The 16,605-nt window shown below is 40.8% G+C and overlaps 1 protein-coding gene across 2 annotated transcripts in view; it reads right to left on the minus strand.

Annotated features, from left to right (window-relative positions):
* GPRC5B (G protein-coupled receptor class C group 5 member B) overlaps nt 1-1,426 on the minus strand; it is a 29,797-nt gene extending 28,371 nt beyond the window's left edge. The window contains exon 1 of one of the 2 annotated variants that reach the window (XM_074280935.1): nt 1,122-1,416. The gene's annotated coding sequence lies outside the window, so the exon portion shown is untranslated. Of the gene's footprint in view, nt 1-1,121 lie in introns of both variants that reach the window. The other variant, XM_074280934.1, reaches the window with a different exon arrangement.
* Between the last annotated feature and the right edge of the window lie 15,179 nt (nt 1,427-16,605).

Genomic DNA, 16,605 nt, shown 5'->3' on the forward strand with positions numbered 1-16,605 from the left:
CCTGGGGAGCTGAACAACAACGCAGAGCTGAATTGGCAGGGGCTGGTGGGGGTCCCTGGAGTCAACAACCCTACAAAGGAGCAGGCTTTTTTTTGAGGAGCTGAGGTGGGTTAGTACTCCCTCCCTTCCTCCCTCCCCCATTAAGGTCCCGACCTTCAAATATTTCCCAGCCACCATATCCTTCAACCAGATGTACTATTGTATTCAATGACCTTCTCTCCATCTCCTCTCTCCCTCCCCTCCTCCTCCCCAGCCCGGTCCTCTTCCATAAGGCACACATAGACACAAAACCTGAGAAAACGGAGAAGACAGCTATGGAAGCTTGAGCCATATATGCTACTAACCCCAGGTCTTTCTATGCTCCGGCGATCTGCCGCCAGCCCCCAAGTCCTGGCTGTCGGCTGCAGTCTCCTTCCGAGCTTTTCCCTCAAAACTCTCCTCGACACATTTCCCAGGGTGCTCCTCCAATCACTACGGTCCCCGGAGCCTCAGCTCAGGTCCCCCTTTCTTCTCTAATTCTGCAGTCCGTTTGCAGCCCACATTTCCTCTAGGGTATGTGGCCCCTGTTTCTCCACTTGTCTCCAGTCCGCAGTGACTCCATTCTGGACTACGAAGCACTGCCCGCAACAACCTTCCTTCTGCAGGTGCGGGCCGGGCACCGCTTTCCATCCGGGGATGCCTGCCCTGCGGTGAGCCGAAGATGGTCTGACCACCTTCCGCTGAAGAGCCTCCAGGAACTGACCCCCGCTCCAATTCCTCCGCAGGAGCCCCTCTACCCCTCCGTTTCGTACCCAGACCTCCCCCGTCTTTCCTGAACAATCGCCCCAAGCCTGGCCCCGCTGCGCCCTTTGCGGCTCCTCTCCGGACGCGGCCATGCAGGGGCCTGCTCCCAGCTCCCCAGTAATCCTCCTGCCCCCCCCATTTGTCCCCCTCAGTCCCTGCGGCGGTCCTTGGATGATACAGGGGGATTACACTCTCCGGGATGGAAGACGCTGTACCGAGCTCTTCCCGCCGAAGAAAAGTTTCTCCAGGGCCTGGAAAGCCATCCCCTCCTCCCCCCATCCCCATCCCCACCGTCCTCCCGCTGGGGCCGAACTGCTCTGCCACCGCCTCGCACTCACCCGCCCCGGCGGCCCCGCAGCCGGACGGACTCTCCCGCTTCTCCAGCAGTCGCCACCGAAGTCACATTTCTGCAGAGCGGTCTCCCCCTCCCCGGCCCTCCCCCCCACCCCCTCGTCCCGGCTCCAGCTCCCCCAGATGCCCTCACTGCATTGCCGCGCACGGCCCCCCTGCGCCCTGTTGCCGCTGCTGGCGACGTCGCCGGACCCGCTCAGGTTCTGGCTCAGACTGCGGCTCCAGCTCCGTTCCAGCAGCGGTCCCGGATTTCGCTGTCAGCCCTGTCGCCTCCCAGTATTCAGCCTACCCCCCGCCCTCTCTCCGGCTCAGCCCCACGGGCCCCAAGCCCAGCTAGTTCACTGGCTCTCCCCAGCCCCAGCCCCACCCCCGCGGCCGCCCCTCCCCCTCCCGCAGGTCCCCAGTTCTGTGCGGTCCGCTCGTCCCCCGAAGTCTAACGTGGATGCAACTCCCTGACCCCCTCCCCCACCCCGCTCCGTCCAGCCCCAGTGTGCACTCGGCACGTGAACCGCCGTCCTCTCAGGCCCCGACACACAAAGGGTGCAGAGGCAGCTCTCCCGGCGCACGCAGGGGACAACGACCCCCGGTCCCTTCACGCACCCTCATCCCCGGCAACACGCGCGTGGGGCACCCAGAGCGCACACCTACGTGGGTGAACACGCGAACCCCGCGCGCTAGTGTCCAAAAACAATTTCAGTGAGTTACACAAAACGGCGGATGCACTCAGCTCCGACACGTGCTCGCTGTGTCTTAGATGTGGAGCTGGAAGAGACTTCGGCAGGCTGACCCGCTCTCCATCACTCCTGCCGCCCCGAGATCTAGGGGGAGGGACCTGGTCTGCCCAAGTAATGACCACCCAGACAATAAGCGCAGGGGAAGGACCTGAAACCAGAGCGGCAGCTCCAACACCCACCTGTGCCTCCCCCCGTGTCGGGAGCCCGAAGTGAGGGGAAGAGTGTGGCGGTCTGCCACGGGAAACGTTTGGACTAGATTTCTAGCCGCTCCGAATTGTTCATCTGTTGGAAGGCAAGGTGGAGATGGGTCAGATGATCTTCTGCACTCTGGTGTAGCTTCAGAATCCCAAGATCCCCTTGTCCTGAACCAAGTCCGTTTAACTGAAGGAAGACTCTGAGGAGAAGACCCTGGCTACGACAGGTTTTGAAAGGGGACCACAAAGAAGAGAATGTCTGCGAATCCAGAGATAACAACTTTGTCCAAATCAGAATTCTTTCTGAACCTCATCCTGCTTCCCCCAAGCAGGCTTTAAAGGTTAAAAAAAGGATATTTCTGGGTTTCTGTTAGCCACCTCTTCTAGCTGTTTAATGAAATGGACAACTATTGAATAAGATGGAGATCCTCATAGTCAATCAATAAATCAATCAAAAAGCATTTATTAAGGTCTTACAGTTTGAGTAAATGGGCGTGGAAGGAAAAGTTAAAAGGGAACCTCTAGGAACTTAACGTTATTTTGGAGAGACAAAATATAAATTTACATATTGACAGTCCTGAGTAGGTAGGAGGTTGCCCCAAAGGGAAAGGCAGGAATACCAGGGGAAAGGCCTCCTCAGGGCTGGAGAAGTGGGATGTTGGGGTTAGTTTTTGTGGGAAAGTTGGAAAAGGAGGACTCTTTAAGAAGAACATTCCTCAGCCTACCCCAGTTCCTTCATTTTTAAAGTGTGTGTGTGAGGGGGGCTGGCTAAGGAAGCTGCAAAGTCCTGCCTCCAGCCTTTTCAGTGATTTCTTGGCTTTGTTTGCATATCACTCTGCATTCAATTTGTATGTGGTGCCTCTGTAAAGCAGAGATAGCATAGGATCTTGTAGGTAGAGCTGAAAGGGACTTTAGGCTGTCAAATCCAGTCCTCTTATTTTGAAGCAAAGGGAACTGAGGCCAGGAAAGGGGTGACAGCCGGTTAATGTTCTCCATCCCAGTTTAAAGTTTATTCCCGTATGAGTGTGAGATTGGGGATATCCCCAATGTGCATAGCATGTGCATGTGCGCAGGCACACACATATACTCCTTCATCTATATATATCCACTTGGCTTTTTTTTTTTTTTTTTTTAATAAAGGTTCTTTGGGGAGAGAGTTTTTCATTAGATGAATCCCTTGAACTTGTTAGAATTGTAAATGGATAGATACCACCACCTCCCGGTGGACAGAGGGATTTGGTTCCTGAGATTTCTAAAAGGCCCTTTAGCCAGGCAGACAGGATTAGGTGATAAGTAGTGTTTAAGGAGTAGAAGGGTAATGTAACTCAATACATACAACCTTCATTTTTTTCCTCTCATTTTTTTTCTTATGGTTTTTCCCTTTTGTTCTGATTTTTGTCTCTCCTAACATGATTCATATGGAAATATGTAAAAAATGAATGTACATGTATTACCAAAAAAATTTGTTTTATATATAACTGAGGAAAAAAGAAAAGAAAAAAGAAAGAAAAAAAGAATAAAAAGAAATAATAAAAGGTTAGCTATGTGGCACAGTTGATAGAGCACCAGGCCTACAGCCAGGAATTCTCATCTTTGTTGAGTTCAAATCTGGTCAAGTCCCTTAACCCTGTTTACCTCAATCTTGTCATCTGTAAAATGGCCTGGAGAAGGACATGGCAAATCACTCCAATATCTTTGCCAAGAATACCCTAAATGGTGTCACAAAGAGTTAAACAGGACCAAAAATGACTAGGAAACATTAACAAAAAGAGAATGGAAACAAGTAGAGTTGGTTCAGGCCTGTTTTTTCTAGTCTTCATTTCCCAAAGGCGAAGATATCAGCCTCAGGCTAAACCTGAGCATTTATCTCAGTTCCACCGGGGCACTATGGGAGTACTAGAAACAGTGCTGGATTTGCAATCAGAAGACATGGCTTTGAATCCTTCTTCTGCCACTTAATTGCCTTTGACCTTGGGGAACTTATTTAATAATTCTGGTCTTCAGTTTCCTCAATTATAAAAGAAGGTCTCTTCTAGCTCTAAATCTGTTTCAATATTATTCTACATGCAATATGGTTCATGGACTGGATGGACTTTGAAGATTACCTTCCAGCTCTAATCTATGATCTTTGTAGGTTTCTGGAGTGACCTGCAGAGTCCCAAAAAACAAAGCCATTATGGAGGATAGGTCCAAAAAGGGGGAAAAAAAGTGGTCAAAGTATAAGAAAATGTAATGGGGTCTTAAGAGAGTCCTGTAAGCTCCAGAGTAGTGAAATTATACAAATGAGTTGCCACAGTTTGAAACCTATGTAGAATAATGGAATACCCTAGGAATCCCTGAGGTGAGCTAGTGGGGAAGGCAGGGCTACTGCCCATCTTTCATTGAAATTGGATTTGCAGGGTTCATGTTCCTTGTGGTTAATCTGCGCTGGTGGCCTCAATAAAGAAACCCATCAGGAAAATATGACAGAGTGATGTAAATCTGTCTTATTCCCCACAGTTGGAGGTGGGAGGAAACTGATTGAGGTCCCTGTAAACAGCTGTGGCATTCATACAATAGCTTCAACCAATAGTCTTAATAACCGCATCAGATAAAGGGCTTTGATTCTGATTACATTGGGGCTAATCTCTTACTTGTTCATAGAGGTAACAGAATCTTACTAGTGTGTCTTTCTTCTCTGCTGATTTTTAGGAAATTGAGAAGCAGCTAACATTTGCCTTGAGATGACTTTACCCTCCATGTCCTTATAGTCTTTCCTCAAGTTCCTCTATTATCTTCTAACCCGTTATTTCCCATCCCTCATCAAAATTTAGCTATTTCCTGCCCTAGTCCTACTGAGTTCCACTGCATATTCTAGTAACAGCTAACCTGCTTAGTCAATGTTTAAAAATCAGATCAAGGGACGGATAGGTAGTGCAGTGGATAGAATGCTAGGCTTGGAGTCAGGAAGACTCATCTTCCTAATTTCAAATCTGACCTCAGACACTAGTTGTGTGACTGTTAGCAAAGTCACTTAATTCAGTTTGCCTCAGTTTTCTCATTTGTAAAATGAGCTGGAGAAGGAAATGGAAAACTATTCCAGTATCTTTGTCAAGAAAATGATGAATAGGGTCTTGGAGAGTAACACAACTGAATAAAAAACTAGAGATTATGAACCTGTTATCTATGGAAGCAACCACTCCCTTCCTATCAGTCCACAGATATCAGTGTACACTGATGGGCAAAAATGTGTGCATCTTTATTTTCACTAACCTCTAGTAAAAATTTCTGTCAATTATGAGTTAAAAAACCCCACTGTTATGCGCGCCAATGGGCTCTATGCCAAGAATCCCTGCATTAGTGGAAGCTATTTTTGTTTATTTTAATAGTTTATAATTTATTATAATTTGAATAAACCTGTGATTTCATTTTTAGAGGGAAACTCTTGCTTGTGGAAATTATTCTCCAAATGCAGATTGCAACTTTCTTTGCAAAGTTGTAAAGTGTTGACTGAGACATTGAATGGATAAGGGAGATTTTCTCAGGGTTCCATAGCCAGTATATAGGAGGATTAGGAATTAATTAAACACAGATTTTCTTGGTTCCAAGGTCAGCTCTTTGTTCACTCCACCAAGTTCCCTTTTAGCATATTATAATAATAGCTTACATTTATAGCATTTTTACAAATATGAGATACTCTCACAACAATGATTTGCTCTGCACTATTTTCAATTTCAAAATGCTCTTTTGCTTCTAGGGTTAGATATTGAATTAATTCCTTCCCCTATGGCACTTATACAAAAATTAGCTATATATTAGCACATAAAAACCTCACCATCAAATGCAAAAAGGCAGCAGTAGTAAATGCATCCTTTTCAGATCAAGATGCAATGAAAATTACATTCAATAAAGGGCAAGGGAAAGATAAGACTAAATACCAATTAGAAATTAAATAATCTAATCTAAACAATGAAAAAGAGGAGTTCAATGGATTGGGCATGCAACTAAAACATCTAAAAAAAGAACAAATTTAGAAACCCAATTAAATGACAAATTAAAAATTCTGAAAATCAAAGTAGAGATTAATAAATTTGAATTTAAGAAAATTATTGAACTAATAAATACAACTAAGAATTTTATGAAATTTATTTATGGTTAACTTGATTAAAAAAAAAGAAAACCAAATTATCAGCATCAAAAAAGGAAAAGGTGAACTTACCATCAATGAAGAAGGAATTAAAGCAATAATTAGGAGTTATTTTGTCCAAATGAATTAATTCCTTTCCTATACCCAAATTATAAGTCTTAGACAGGAAAGTGATTCTTTTCTGAGAATTCTGATATATAGGCACTAGCATATAATTGAAATCGGTACTGTATAAACCATTATCTGAACAGCATAGCATAACAGATTTAGTGATATTCATTGAGTAGGAAAATTTACTTTTAAACCATATATATCTGATAGGCAAGTTGCTTAAAGTCTTTTAAGTTCAGTTTTCTCATCTGTAAAATAGGGCTAATAATAATACCTGAAGTAATTCCATCAGAGGACTGTATTTAAATTTCACTTGTTATAGTCTTATTTATTACTGTTGTCCTTGTTTGTGAAGGTGGAGAAGAAAGCTAGCTCCTTGATGATTGAATAGACTATGTTTTAAAACTCAATACACAGACCCCTGAAGAAGTCTAGACACTTTTCTTCTGAGGAAAAACTCCTAAGTCTAATAAGCCAGAATATTTCTAGGGTGTGCTTTTCTTTAGTTTTCTGTGAAGTAGAAAGACACAAGTGTGTTCTTGATATGTATTGGTCTCTAGAGAGCCTACAAGTTTCATTTTAAGAGCCATAAAAAAACTAATAGCATTTTATTATTTTTTTCCAATTACATGTAAAGATAGTTTTCAACATTCATCTTTATATATTTGTAAGCTCCAGTTTTTTCTCCCTCTCTTCTTTCTTCTCCTTTCCCAAAACAGCAAGCAAGCTGATATAGGTTATACATGTATAATCATGTTAAACATAATTTCATATTAGTAATTGTTAGGATTACAAGGTGATAACGGTTGTCTGGGCAATTCTCTAGCTCAGAATTCACACCTTTGGTTCAGGCCTTTGAAGGGAGTTTATACCTTTGGACTTCTGAGGTAGAGTTTACATGTTTAAAGGAGTTTACACCTTTAAAAGGAGCAAGTTCATTGGCTGTAGGAGTTCTCACAAGCCCCGTTGAGTTCTCACTAGCCCAATCTCTTCGAGGATAAAAGAGGGCAGCATTGGGTCTGGAGAGTAGTCTGACTGGGAGATTGAGTTTAGACGCTGGTCTGCAAGGAGAGTCTAGGCTGGGAGAGTGAGTTGAGACGGCAGTTTGGAAGGATAACTTAGAGACAACCGGACCTTCACAAGTAATATTGTGAAGGAAGACTCAGAATAAAAGGGAAAAACCAAGAGATGGGAAAAAAAAACAAACTAGAAAATTAAAAATAGTATGCTTCAATCCACATTCAGACTCTAGTTCTTTCTCTGGATGTGGTTAGCATTTTCTATCAAGAATCCTTTGGAATTGTCTTGGATCATTACATTGCTGAAAAGAGCTATGATTATCATAGTGATTTCACACAATGTTGCTATTACAGTATATACTGTTCTAGGAACCTTTTTCATGTAAGATGTGATGCTGTATATGTGTGAGAGGGGAGGGAAGAGAAGGAAAAGGGAAGACAAGGAGAGGGGGAAAGAAGAAGGGTATAAATCTGGGTCTCCTAGGTTCCTGTGACTAGCGCCTGGGAAGAATTTCAACTACCAAATCAAGTCAACAAGTCAACAAGCATTTATTATGCTCCTACTATTTGCTAAGTGCTGGGAATGCAAAACAACCAAACAAAAAAAAAAAGGCAATAACCAAACCAAATCAAACATACCACTAAGAAATTCCTTTAGTTTTGGGGGATAAATCTGCCCCAGAGAAGAAACTGTTTGGGCAGTTTTTGCCCCTACATGGAAGAAGAGTTATTTTCAAAGGCAGGGGACCTTTTTTTTTTTTTTTTTTTTTGCTATGTCCTTTGTAGTCATACTGCCTAGAGTGGGAATTAAAATTTGGGCCCTGCTGATGTAGCAGTCCCTGGCTTAATTGCTACTTTAGGGCTATAAACTTTTAGTGTTTTCAACCTTGGAGTTTTTTAAGGTGGCAAACAATGAAGGAAAGAAAATAAGGCCATTTTTATTGTGAACTTTGGTCTGAAACAAACCATCTTATTGACTTGGAGGATTCTTTTACTGAACTCTGATGAGAACAAAGAATGCTTCCAAAATAACCCACTTTGAGTCTTTCAAGAGAAAAGTGTTTCACAAGGGGAGTGGGAGATAGAAGTATTGATTACAGGAAAGACTAAAAGGCAGACTGGGAAAATAATGAAAGCTATTGATGTAACAATAGCAAAAATGAAAGCCAGACACAAAGGAAGAAATATGATTTAACCATAATCCTTAGTGTTCTGGGGACCAGGGAGAGCATACAGAAGAGGACTGGGGAGAGTGAAGAAGAAGAGAAGGCCAAAAATTTTCTGAGTCACTAGTGTGGTGAAATGAGATGAAAATGTTTCCGAGACATGAATAGCTCTAAGCCAGAGACATCATTAAGACTGATACAGAAAGGAAATCACAGAAGTTCCAGTTTGAGGACAAAAGACAAGTCAGCTAACCCCTCCATTTTTTCCTCTGCCTTTGTCTATGCAATGTTTGATGATTCAGAACAGGTTTTGGGGGATACAAAGGCATTTGTACAATTGGATGAAAAGAATCAGAGAAAAAAGAGGAAAAAAAGAGAGGGGGAGTTGAGGAAGTAAAAGCTTATTGGTTCATTAGCTCATTTTATTTCTCTGGCAGGAAAGAATTAGAATAAATGGGGAAAAACATGCCTGATTCCCTTGCCCTGTAAGTCTTGACCCAGTAGTTCTTTCAGCCCCAGATGCCAAAGACAGAGGTTCTCTCTCTAGTAGCTGGTCACATACCCATAATGTTGGGCCATTGGATGGAAGGCTGTGTGAAGTGAGATTTCTGGGGCTTACCAAGCATTGTTGCTCTCTGCTTTTTCTCCCATCTCCAAAAGAGTCTTTTCCAAGAAGCCCATGCTAACTTTGCCTGACAATTGGTTGTATTATGGTATGATGGAAAGAATAATGGAATTTACTATGACAAAATGTGGCATGGGGAGAAAAGAAACAAGTCTCAAAAAATCAACAATCCAAGAAATCACCTCCCCATTTCTTTTCTTTACCCTAAGTGTCCCAGTACTGGAAAATATCCAATTAGGGACAAATGTTAAACATTGTCCCTTCACTCCAGCTCCTATTAGAATACAAATACTTTTGGAGGAGAACAAAACATTTGGTATGTTGGCAAAAGTTCTTGGCAAAAATGAGTTGGTTATTCAACAGTTTTTCTTCCCAAGCAGGAGACCAGGATACACTAGGAGTGCTAGGGGTCTAGGAGGGAAGGGTAGAAAGGCTACAAATAAGGGGAAAGAAACAGCTACAGAAGTCTTGAAGATAAGCTGGTTCTGAAATAAGCCATCTTATTTATATGGAAGATTCTCTTACTGAATTCTGGTGAGAGCAAGGAATGCTTCCAAAATAACCTGGTTTTGCCAAGAGTTGGCTCTCCTTCCACTTCATTTTTCTAGATCTCAAATTCCTCATCTGTAAAATAAGACAAATAAAAAAAATATAAAAATAAAATAAATTAGAAAAGGCAATTGGACCAAGTGACTTCTGATGTCTTATAGATCCTATTTTCAAGGCACTATTCTGGATGCTAGCACTTAAAAATAAAAAACAATTTCTAACAATTCATATCCAATAGAATTAATAAATCTAATTTAGATATTGCAATAAAGATTCTAAGCATTTAAAAAACATTTCATTTGATTCTCACAATCACCATGTGAAGAAATTAATGTGATACTTTGTTATATTCATTAATATAATATTTGGTGTAAAGTTTACATTTTTACAGATGTCTATTTTTTATAGATGAGGAAATTGGGACTCAGAGGTTCAATGACTTGCCAGTGATCACATGGCAAGGATCAGTGAAGAGATATAAGCCCTTTCTGTTGCAGAGATAGCTAGGCAGTTACAATTACTAGTCTGCCCTAGGCCCAACAGAGTACCTTTGACCACTGACTTTTGCAGTGTCAACTCTACCCGGCTCACCTCCTCTGAGGCCTTCAAAGGTCTCTGGCCACGATCTCTTGAATCTATAGTTTAATAACCGGTAGCGCGCTCAAGAACAGCCACGTGTAATCTTAAAAGCCTTTATTATACCTACTCACATAATGCCCTGACTGATGCCCTGACTTGTTGGTTCCCGAGAGAACACCTGGTCAGAAGACCCACGTGAACCTAGAATTAGAACCTAGAAATGCTTAATACCTGTATGATCCTGGGCAAGTCTCTTAATTATTAACTCTGTCACTTTTAGTTTCTTCAACTGTACAATGAGGATGATAATAACCCATTCCTCCTAGGATTGTTGTGAGGATCAAATGAGAAAAAAAATTTTTTTGTCGATAATATTTTATTTTTCCGAATACATGTAAACTGTTTTCAATATTCATTTTTGTAAGACTTTGTGTTGAGAAAATATTTATAAAGTGTGGGCTCAGAGTCTGACACATAATAAGGTGCTTAATAAATCCATGTTCTTTTCCTTGACCCTTAGAATGAGCAAAAAATAAGTGCCTACTTGCCTTTTTAGCCAGACAATCCAAGTTAAAATCTTGATTCTGCCACTCTGCTGTATGTGTTATCTCAGACAAGTCACTTTACTTTTCTGGAACTCAAATTCCTCATCTGTGAAATAAGGCAATTGGACAAAGCAAACAAATAAATTAATTAATTAAAATAAATAGGGGGCAGCTAGGTGGCGCAGTAGATAGAGCACCAGCCTCGAATTCAGGAGGACCTGAGTTCAAATCTGGAATCAGACACTTAACACTTCCTAGCTGTGTGACCCTGGGCAAGTCACTTAGCCCTAGCCTCAAAAAAAAAAAAAAAAATTAAAATAAATAAAAAAGCAATTGAATGGTGGCTTCCGATGTCCTTTATTGCTTTGGGTCTAAGATCCTATCTGCAAGGCACTGTTTTAGATGCCAGGACTTGAAAATAAAAACAATTTCTAAGCAGTGCCAAATCTAAACATTTAGATTCCTGGGCACAGCTCATTTTTCTTTTCTCTGGGGGACTACAAATCATGACGGTATCAAAGGGATTGAGATTCAATGGACATTCTATCCTACTAAAATGGTTAAGTGAGGAGGACTAGAGAGTTCAGGAAAAGGACTAACTTTTGTAAATGTATAGATATAGGAACGATCAAAGATATTTATTGAAGAAGGGAAGTTCAGCCATTTTCAGATCCAAAAAGACATTCTTAGAGGTGGAGAAAAGGACTCAAGAATAGAGGCAGCTGGTTGTTGATGTTTTCCTAGTTGTTTTCAGTCATGTCTTCATGATGCCATCGGTGGTTTTCTTGGCAGAAATCCTAGAGTGGTTTGCCCTTTTCTTATCCACCTTGCTTTATAGATGAGGAAATTGAGGCAAACAGGATTATGTGACTTGCCCAGTATCACACAGCACTAGCTGTGTCTGAGGTTAGATTTGTACTCATGAAGATGAGTTTTCCTGACTCTAGTCACTCTACCTAGCTGCCATCTGGCACATAGCAGATGCTAAATAAATATTTATTGGCTGTCCTGCTAACTATAAAACTAAGCCTCAGAGTCCAGAGGTCTTTTCTGAAGGACAGAGAGATAGATAGTCCTTTAGTGCATTAGGAAATCTCAGGACTTTAGAAGTTCTTTCCAGGGAGGAGTCTTTATCTACACCTTTGATTCTTACACCAAGTTCAGTCCTCTTTCCACTATAACATACTGTGCATAGGGTCAAATTCTAGTTCTGTTACTAGCTGTGTGACTTTGGGAAAACAATTTGTCTTGCAGCCTCAGTTTTCTTACCTATAGAATGAGAATAATTATATTTGCACCCTCCATCTCTCAGGTTCCTTCTAAGTAGCACTTGTAAACCTTAAAGAATTATATTATGTCAGTGATCAAGTCTTTCTCATCAGGATCAGAGAAATATAGTAAGGGATGTATAGTAATATATAGGAAGGGTTTGGTGCTGCAGGATTGTCTTAAATCCTAGCTCTCTGACTTCTTATTTATTTGGTCTTAGAAAAGTTACAAAGTCTTTCGTCTTTAGGTTTTCTCATCTATACCAGAGCTTCTTTTTCCACTCTCAATCCCTATTTTCCTAAGAAAATTTTCTGTGATCCTGGAATGCAAATTTGCTTTCATCTTTAATAAGTGATAAAATTATGTGTAATTTTAAAATAAAATTTTATCAGTTAATGTTTTATTTATATACCTATTTTATATTCTTTTATACCAGTCATGTGAAAATTTCTCAGGTAAAAAAGGGTCATGAGAGGAAAAAGTTAAAGAAGCTCTGGTCTAGAGCTAGTATTCTTTCTCATTGTTCTACCCAGAATTACAAGAAGAGATCATAGAAATTATGTAGTCCATTCTCTTTACTTTTTAGAACAAGGAAATATTGTCAGATAGTTTACTTGGGCACTTCAAAGAAAAAAATCCTCCTCTAATTTTATGGAACTAATGTTCTAATATCTTTTTTTTTTTGGGGGGGGGGGAAGGGAGAGAGACAAGCTGTCTCTTCTTTGGATCTGCTTCCTTTCCTTTCCACCTACTGCCTAATAATCCCTCACTGGTCTCTTTTCTGGAACCCACCACATTCAGAATCTTTCTTGACAGAAAATAAATTTCCAATTTCGTAGCTCATTGGTACATCCTTGACAGTAGGGAGTCGTTTGGGAAGACCATGCCTTAAACCAAAACCAATCTGATTCTCATTGGCCCCAAGAGGTCCCAGACTCTTCATTTGGTTATTGGTTGGGTTCTAATTGACTCAGATTGAATGTAAATAACAATCATTTCTGCTTTGGCAAAGAAACCCTGAGGTTCTTCCCCTTCCAGATTCATTCATTCATTCAATAGTAGGCTTATTTGTTTATTTAAAAATTTTTTTGAACTAGATGAAAGAAGAGATTCTTTGCTTCAGTTGCTACCTAGCTTTAATCACTGCATGGGTGTGACCTCAGTCAAACTGAGACCTATTGAAGACTTTTGCTTAAAAAAGGCCAAGGTCTCCTATTTTATCCAGAGCCCTTTCCAATCATTCTGATCTATATCTTGCCACTGGACCCAGATGGCTCTGGAGGGAAAAGTGAGGTGGGTGACCTTGCACAAAGGCCACTCAAATCCAACTCATTTGCCTGTGGACAAACAACTTCTGGGAAACCAAAATGCAAACTAGATGCACCTGAGTAAGATCAAGACTGCAGCTTATAAGACATCTAGTTCTTTCCCATATATCAGAGGAGCCATGTGTTTTGGGGATAACTCAGATAGACCCCTCCAAACCAGAAGATGGAGAGACTAGCCTAACTGGGTCTAGAGGGAGACTCGGATTGTGTCATAGACTTCTTTCCCATCCTATTTTCTGAAGATCATCTCATTCAGACTTGTACTCTCTTGCTTTCAAAGTATACCTTGACCTTTTTTTTCCTTTTCATTTATTTGCTTATTTTTAATTGAAGCTTTTTATTTTCAAAACACATGCAAGGATAATTTTCACCATTGACCCTTGCAAGACCTTATATTGCAATTTTTTCCCTGTCTCTCCACCCCCTCTCCTAGATGGCAAGTAATCCAATACATGTTAAACATGTATACCTTGACTTTCAAGCTTTCAAGAGATCCACTGGTAGCTTTGTCTCTCTACTGATTATAATGGGGATATATCCTCTCTGTGTGTCTTTCCTCACTTCTCACTTCCCCTCCTTTGTCTTACTCTTACCTTCTCACTCAATAAATATCTCAAATTAAGCCACAAAGTCTTCTCTTGTGTGAAGTTAGAATGACCTGTAATAAAGCATCATTGATCGATCGATTAGCTCTTTCTGTAGAAATCTCAAAAAAAAGTGGCTAGTTGCTCACTTGCCTAATGTTACATAGGTAATTCAGCTGGATCCAGACCCAGACCTTTTGATTCTAAATCCAGTGATTTCCCCACTGTGTCTCACCGCCCCAATATCCCCTTTCTAGGCCAAAGCTTCTTCATTTAAAATGAAAGGTTTATCTCAGAAGTTGGTGACCTTTTTTGTGTTAGAGACCCCTTTGACAGTCTGGTGAAGCCCATGTACATCATTCTCAGAAGAATATTCTCCTAAAAATCATAATTGAAAGAAATGCTAAATTTTAGCTAGAGATGAATGAAAATAAAGATGTAATCCTCCCTCCCCCCATCCAAGTTTAGGGACCCCCTGAAATCTCCTCACACATAGTACACACACATGGTCTGAAATGATCTAAGCTTGCTTTCAACTCATGCCATTCCAGAAAGATCACATTCCCATGATCTTCTGGTTTTTTGTCCATTGGGGCTTTCTGCCCTGTTATTTATTCTGAATTTTTAATAGATAGCTGAACATTTTCAGAAAGCCAGCAGGATCAAAAGAACTGGGACAAGGGCCAGGTCAATGATTAGTGCCATCTTGGGGGCCCTATGGGATCTTTCTCTCTTTATCTCTGCTTCCATTTTTATGCAAGCGAAATGTGGTTAAAATAAACATTAAGAATATGAGGGCAAATTCACAAAAGAGAAGAAATCAGAAGCAGTAGCCGGAGGTGAGGCTGCTACCAACTAGGACAGGGGTTGGGATGAAGTGCTGACACATATTATATTGATGTCCCTTTCTCTTCCTCCTGTCCTACTTTCCTGAGTCACTGTAGGAGCCAGGCCACCCAAAGTGTTGGGTAGCATCAATGGCCTGATTTGTTACACCTTAGGGATGGTTATAACAAGAATTGTGAGCTGGGACCTTCATGACCTGACTCCTCACCTTCCCAAACTCCTTTCTAGATTTAGGATTCACCACTGATTTTTCCTGACAGAGGCACTCTTTAGGAGTCACCGAAGTCAGAGAGGAAACCCTCCTACTTGAGCAAGTGATAGAGCTAGGAATGGCAGTTCTCCTTTTTCTCCTTTTTCCATTTCTTGCTGAGGGCATGATCCAGCCAAGCATGAAAGATTACTACTGACAAGTAGCTGGAGGAGGGAGGGGAGCCTGAGGTGACTATGGTTACATAAGGTCTACTTGGACATGGACAATTATATAAAGCAAGAAGTGGGGATTGGAGTCTGGAAGTAGAAGGAGAGGGGATAAAAGGAGAAGGGAAGAAAGGACACAAAAGCAAGATTCACATGCCATGGAAATGCAATCAAGAGCAGCACAGAGTCCCAGAAAATGCTTCTGAAGCAAGGACACTCATGTGGTTTTGGAGTCACCGAGAATTACTCAGCATTATGAACCTATTCCAGGCTCTTCCTCTGGCCTCATTCCAGGACTCTCCAAGGGGAGAATCAGTAGCATCGTTGTCTCATAGAACCAGAATATCAGAGCCAGAAGGGACCTTAGAGATTATCTAGTGTAACTTCATTATTTTACAGATAAAGAAAGAAGGGATTTGAAGCAGACTTTTAGCATTAATGCAGAAATTACAGATTTGTTTTGCTTTGTCCCCATTTACCTAAGTATGGAGATGTATATAGATATATCTATGCAGAAAACTTCTTCTTTTTATTACTTAAAAATTCTACAAGATTCTTATTTTGCTTTCCTATCATCTACACTTCCAAATATGTCATTTCCTTGAAATCCCTCTTCCCCAACAATAAATGCAAAAGAGAGGGAGAAAAGGCAGTTCAGTTAAATGAATAAACATTTTAATTGAGTCTGATGATATGTGTCATATTACATACTACATTCCTCCCCTTCTCCCCAGCTCTGAAAAGAAGAGAAGGAAAAGTATTATCTTTTCTTTGGGTCCAAGAGTACTCATGATATAGCATTCATATTATTTTGTTTTTTACATTTACATTGTTGTAGTAATTTTGGAGGTTGTTTTCTTGGTTCTGCTTACATTATCAGATTAAACCTTTTCATGTCTTTCTCTTTGAATTTTCATATTTATCATTTCTTATAGTATAGTAATATATCCTATTATGTTAATGAATTCAATAATAGCCATTTTCAGCCAATTTTCAGCCACTCCTTCCTCTCTCCAATTGATGGGTATTTACATTGATTCTAGTTCTTTGGTACTATGAAAATAGCTGCTATAAATATTTTGCTGTCTGTGAAGTTTTTCAATCTTTGATCTTCTTGACAAATTAGACTTAGCAATAGCATATCTGGATTAAAGGATATTTTAGCCATCTTGCTTTTTTTATTTTTATTTTTTAGCATGATTCCAAGTTGTTTTTCAAAATAGTTGGACCGATTTATAGTTTCATTCATCATGTAGAACTAGATTGGAGAGAGGTTTTTCTGCAACTTGCCTCCAAGATGGATAATTCCTTTCTTTTATCATCTTTGCCAACTCACTAAAGATGAGATGAAACTCCAAAGGTTGTTTCGATTTGCATTT

The sequence above is a fragment of the Sminthopsis crassicaudata genome, chromosome 1 (genome assembly GCF_048593235.1).
Source record: "Sminthopsis crassicaudata isolate SCR6 chromosome 1, ASM4859323v1, whole genome shotgun sequence".
Classification (NCBI taxonomy): Eukaryota; Metazoa; Chordata; class Mammalia; order Dasyuromorphia; family Dasyuridae; genus Sminthopsis; species Sminthopsis crassicaudata.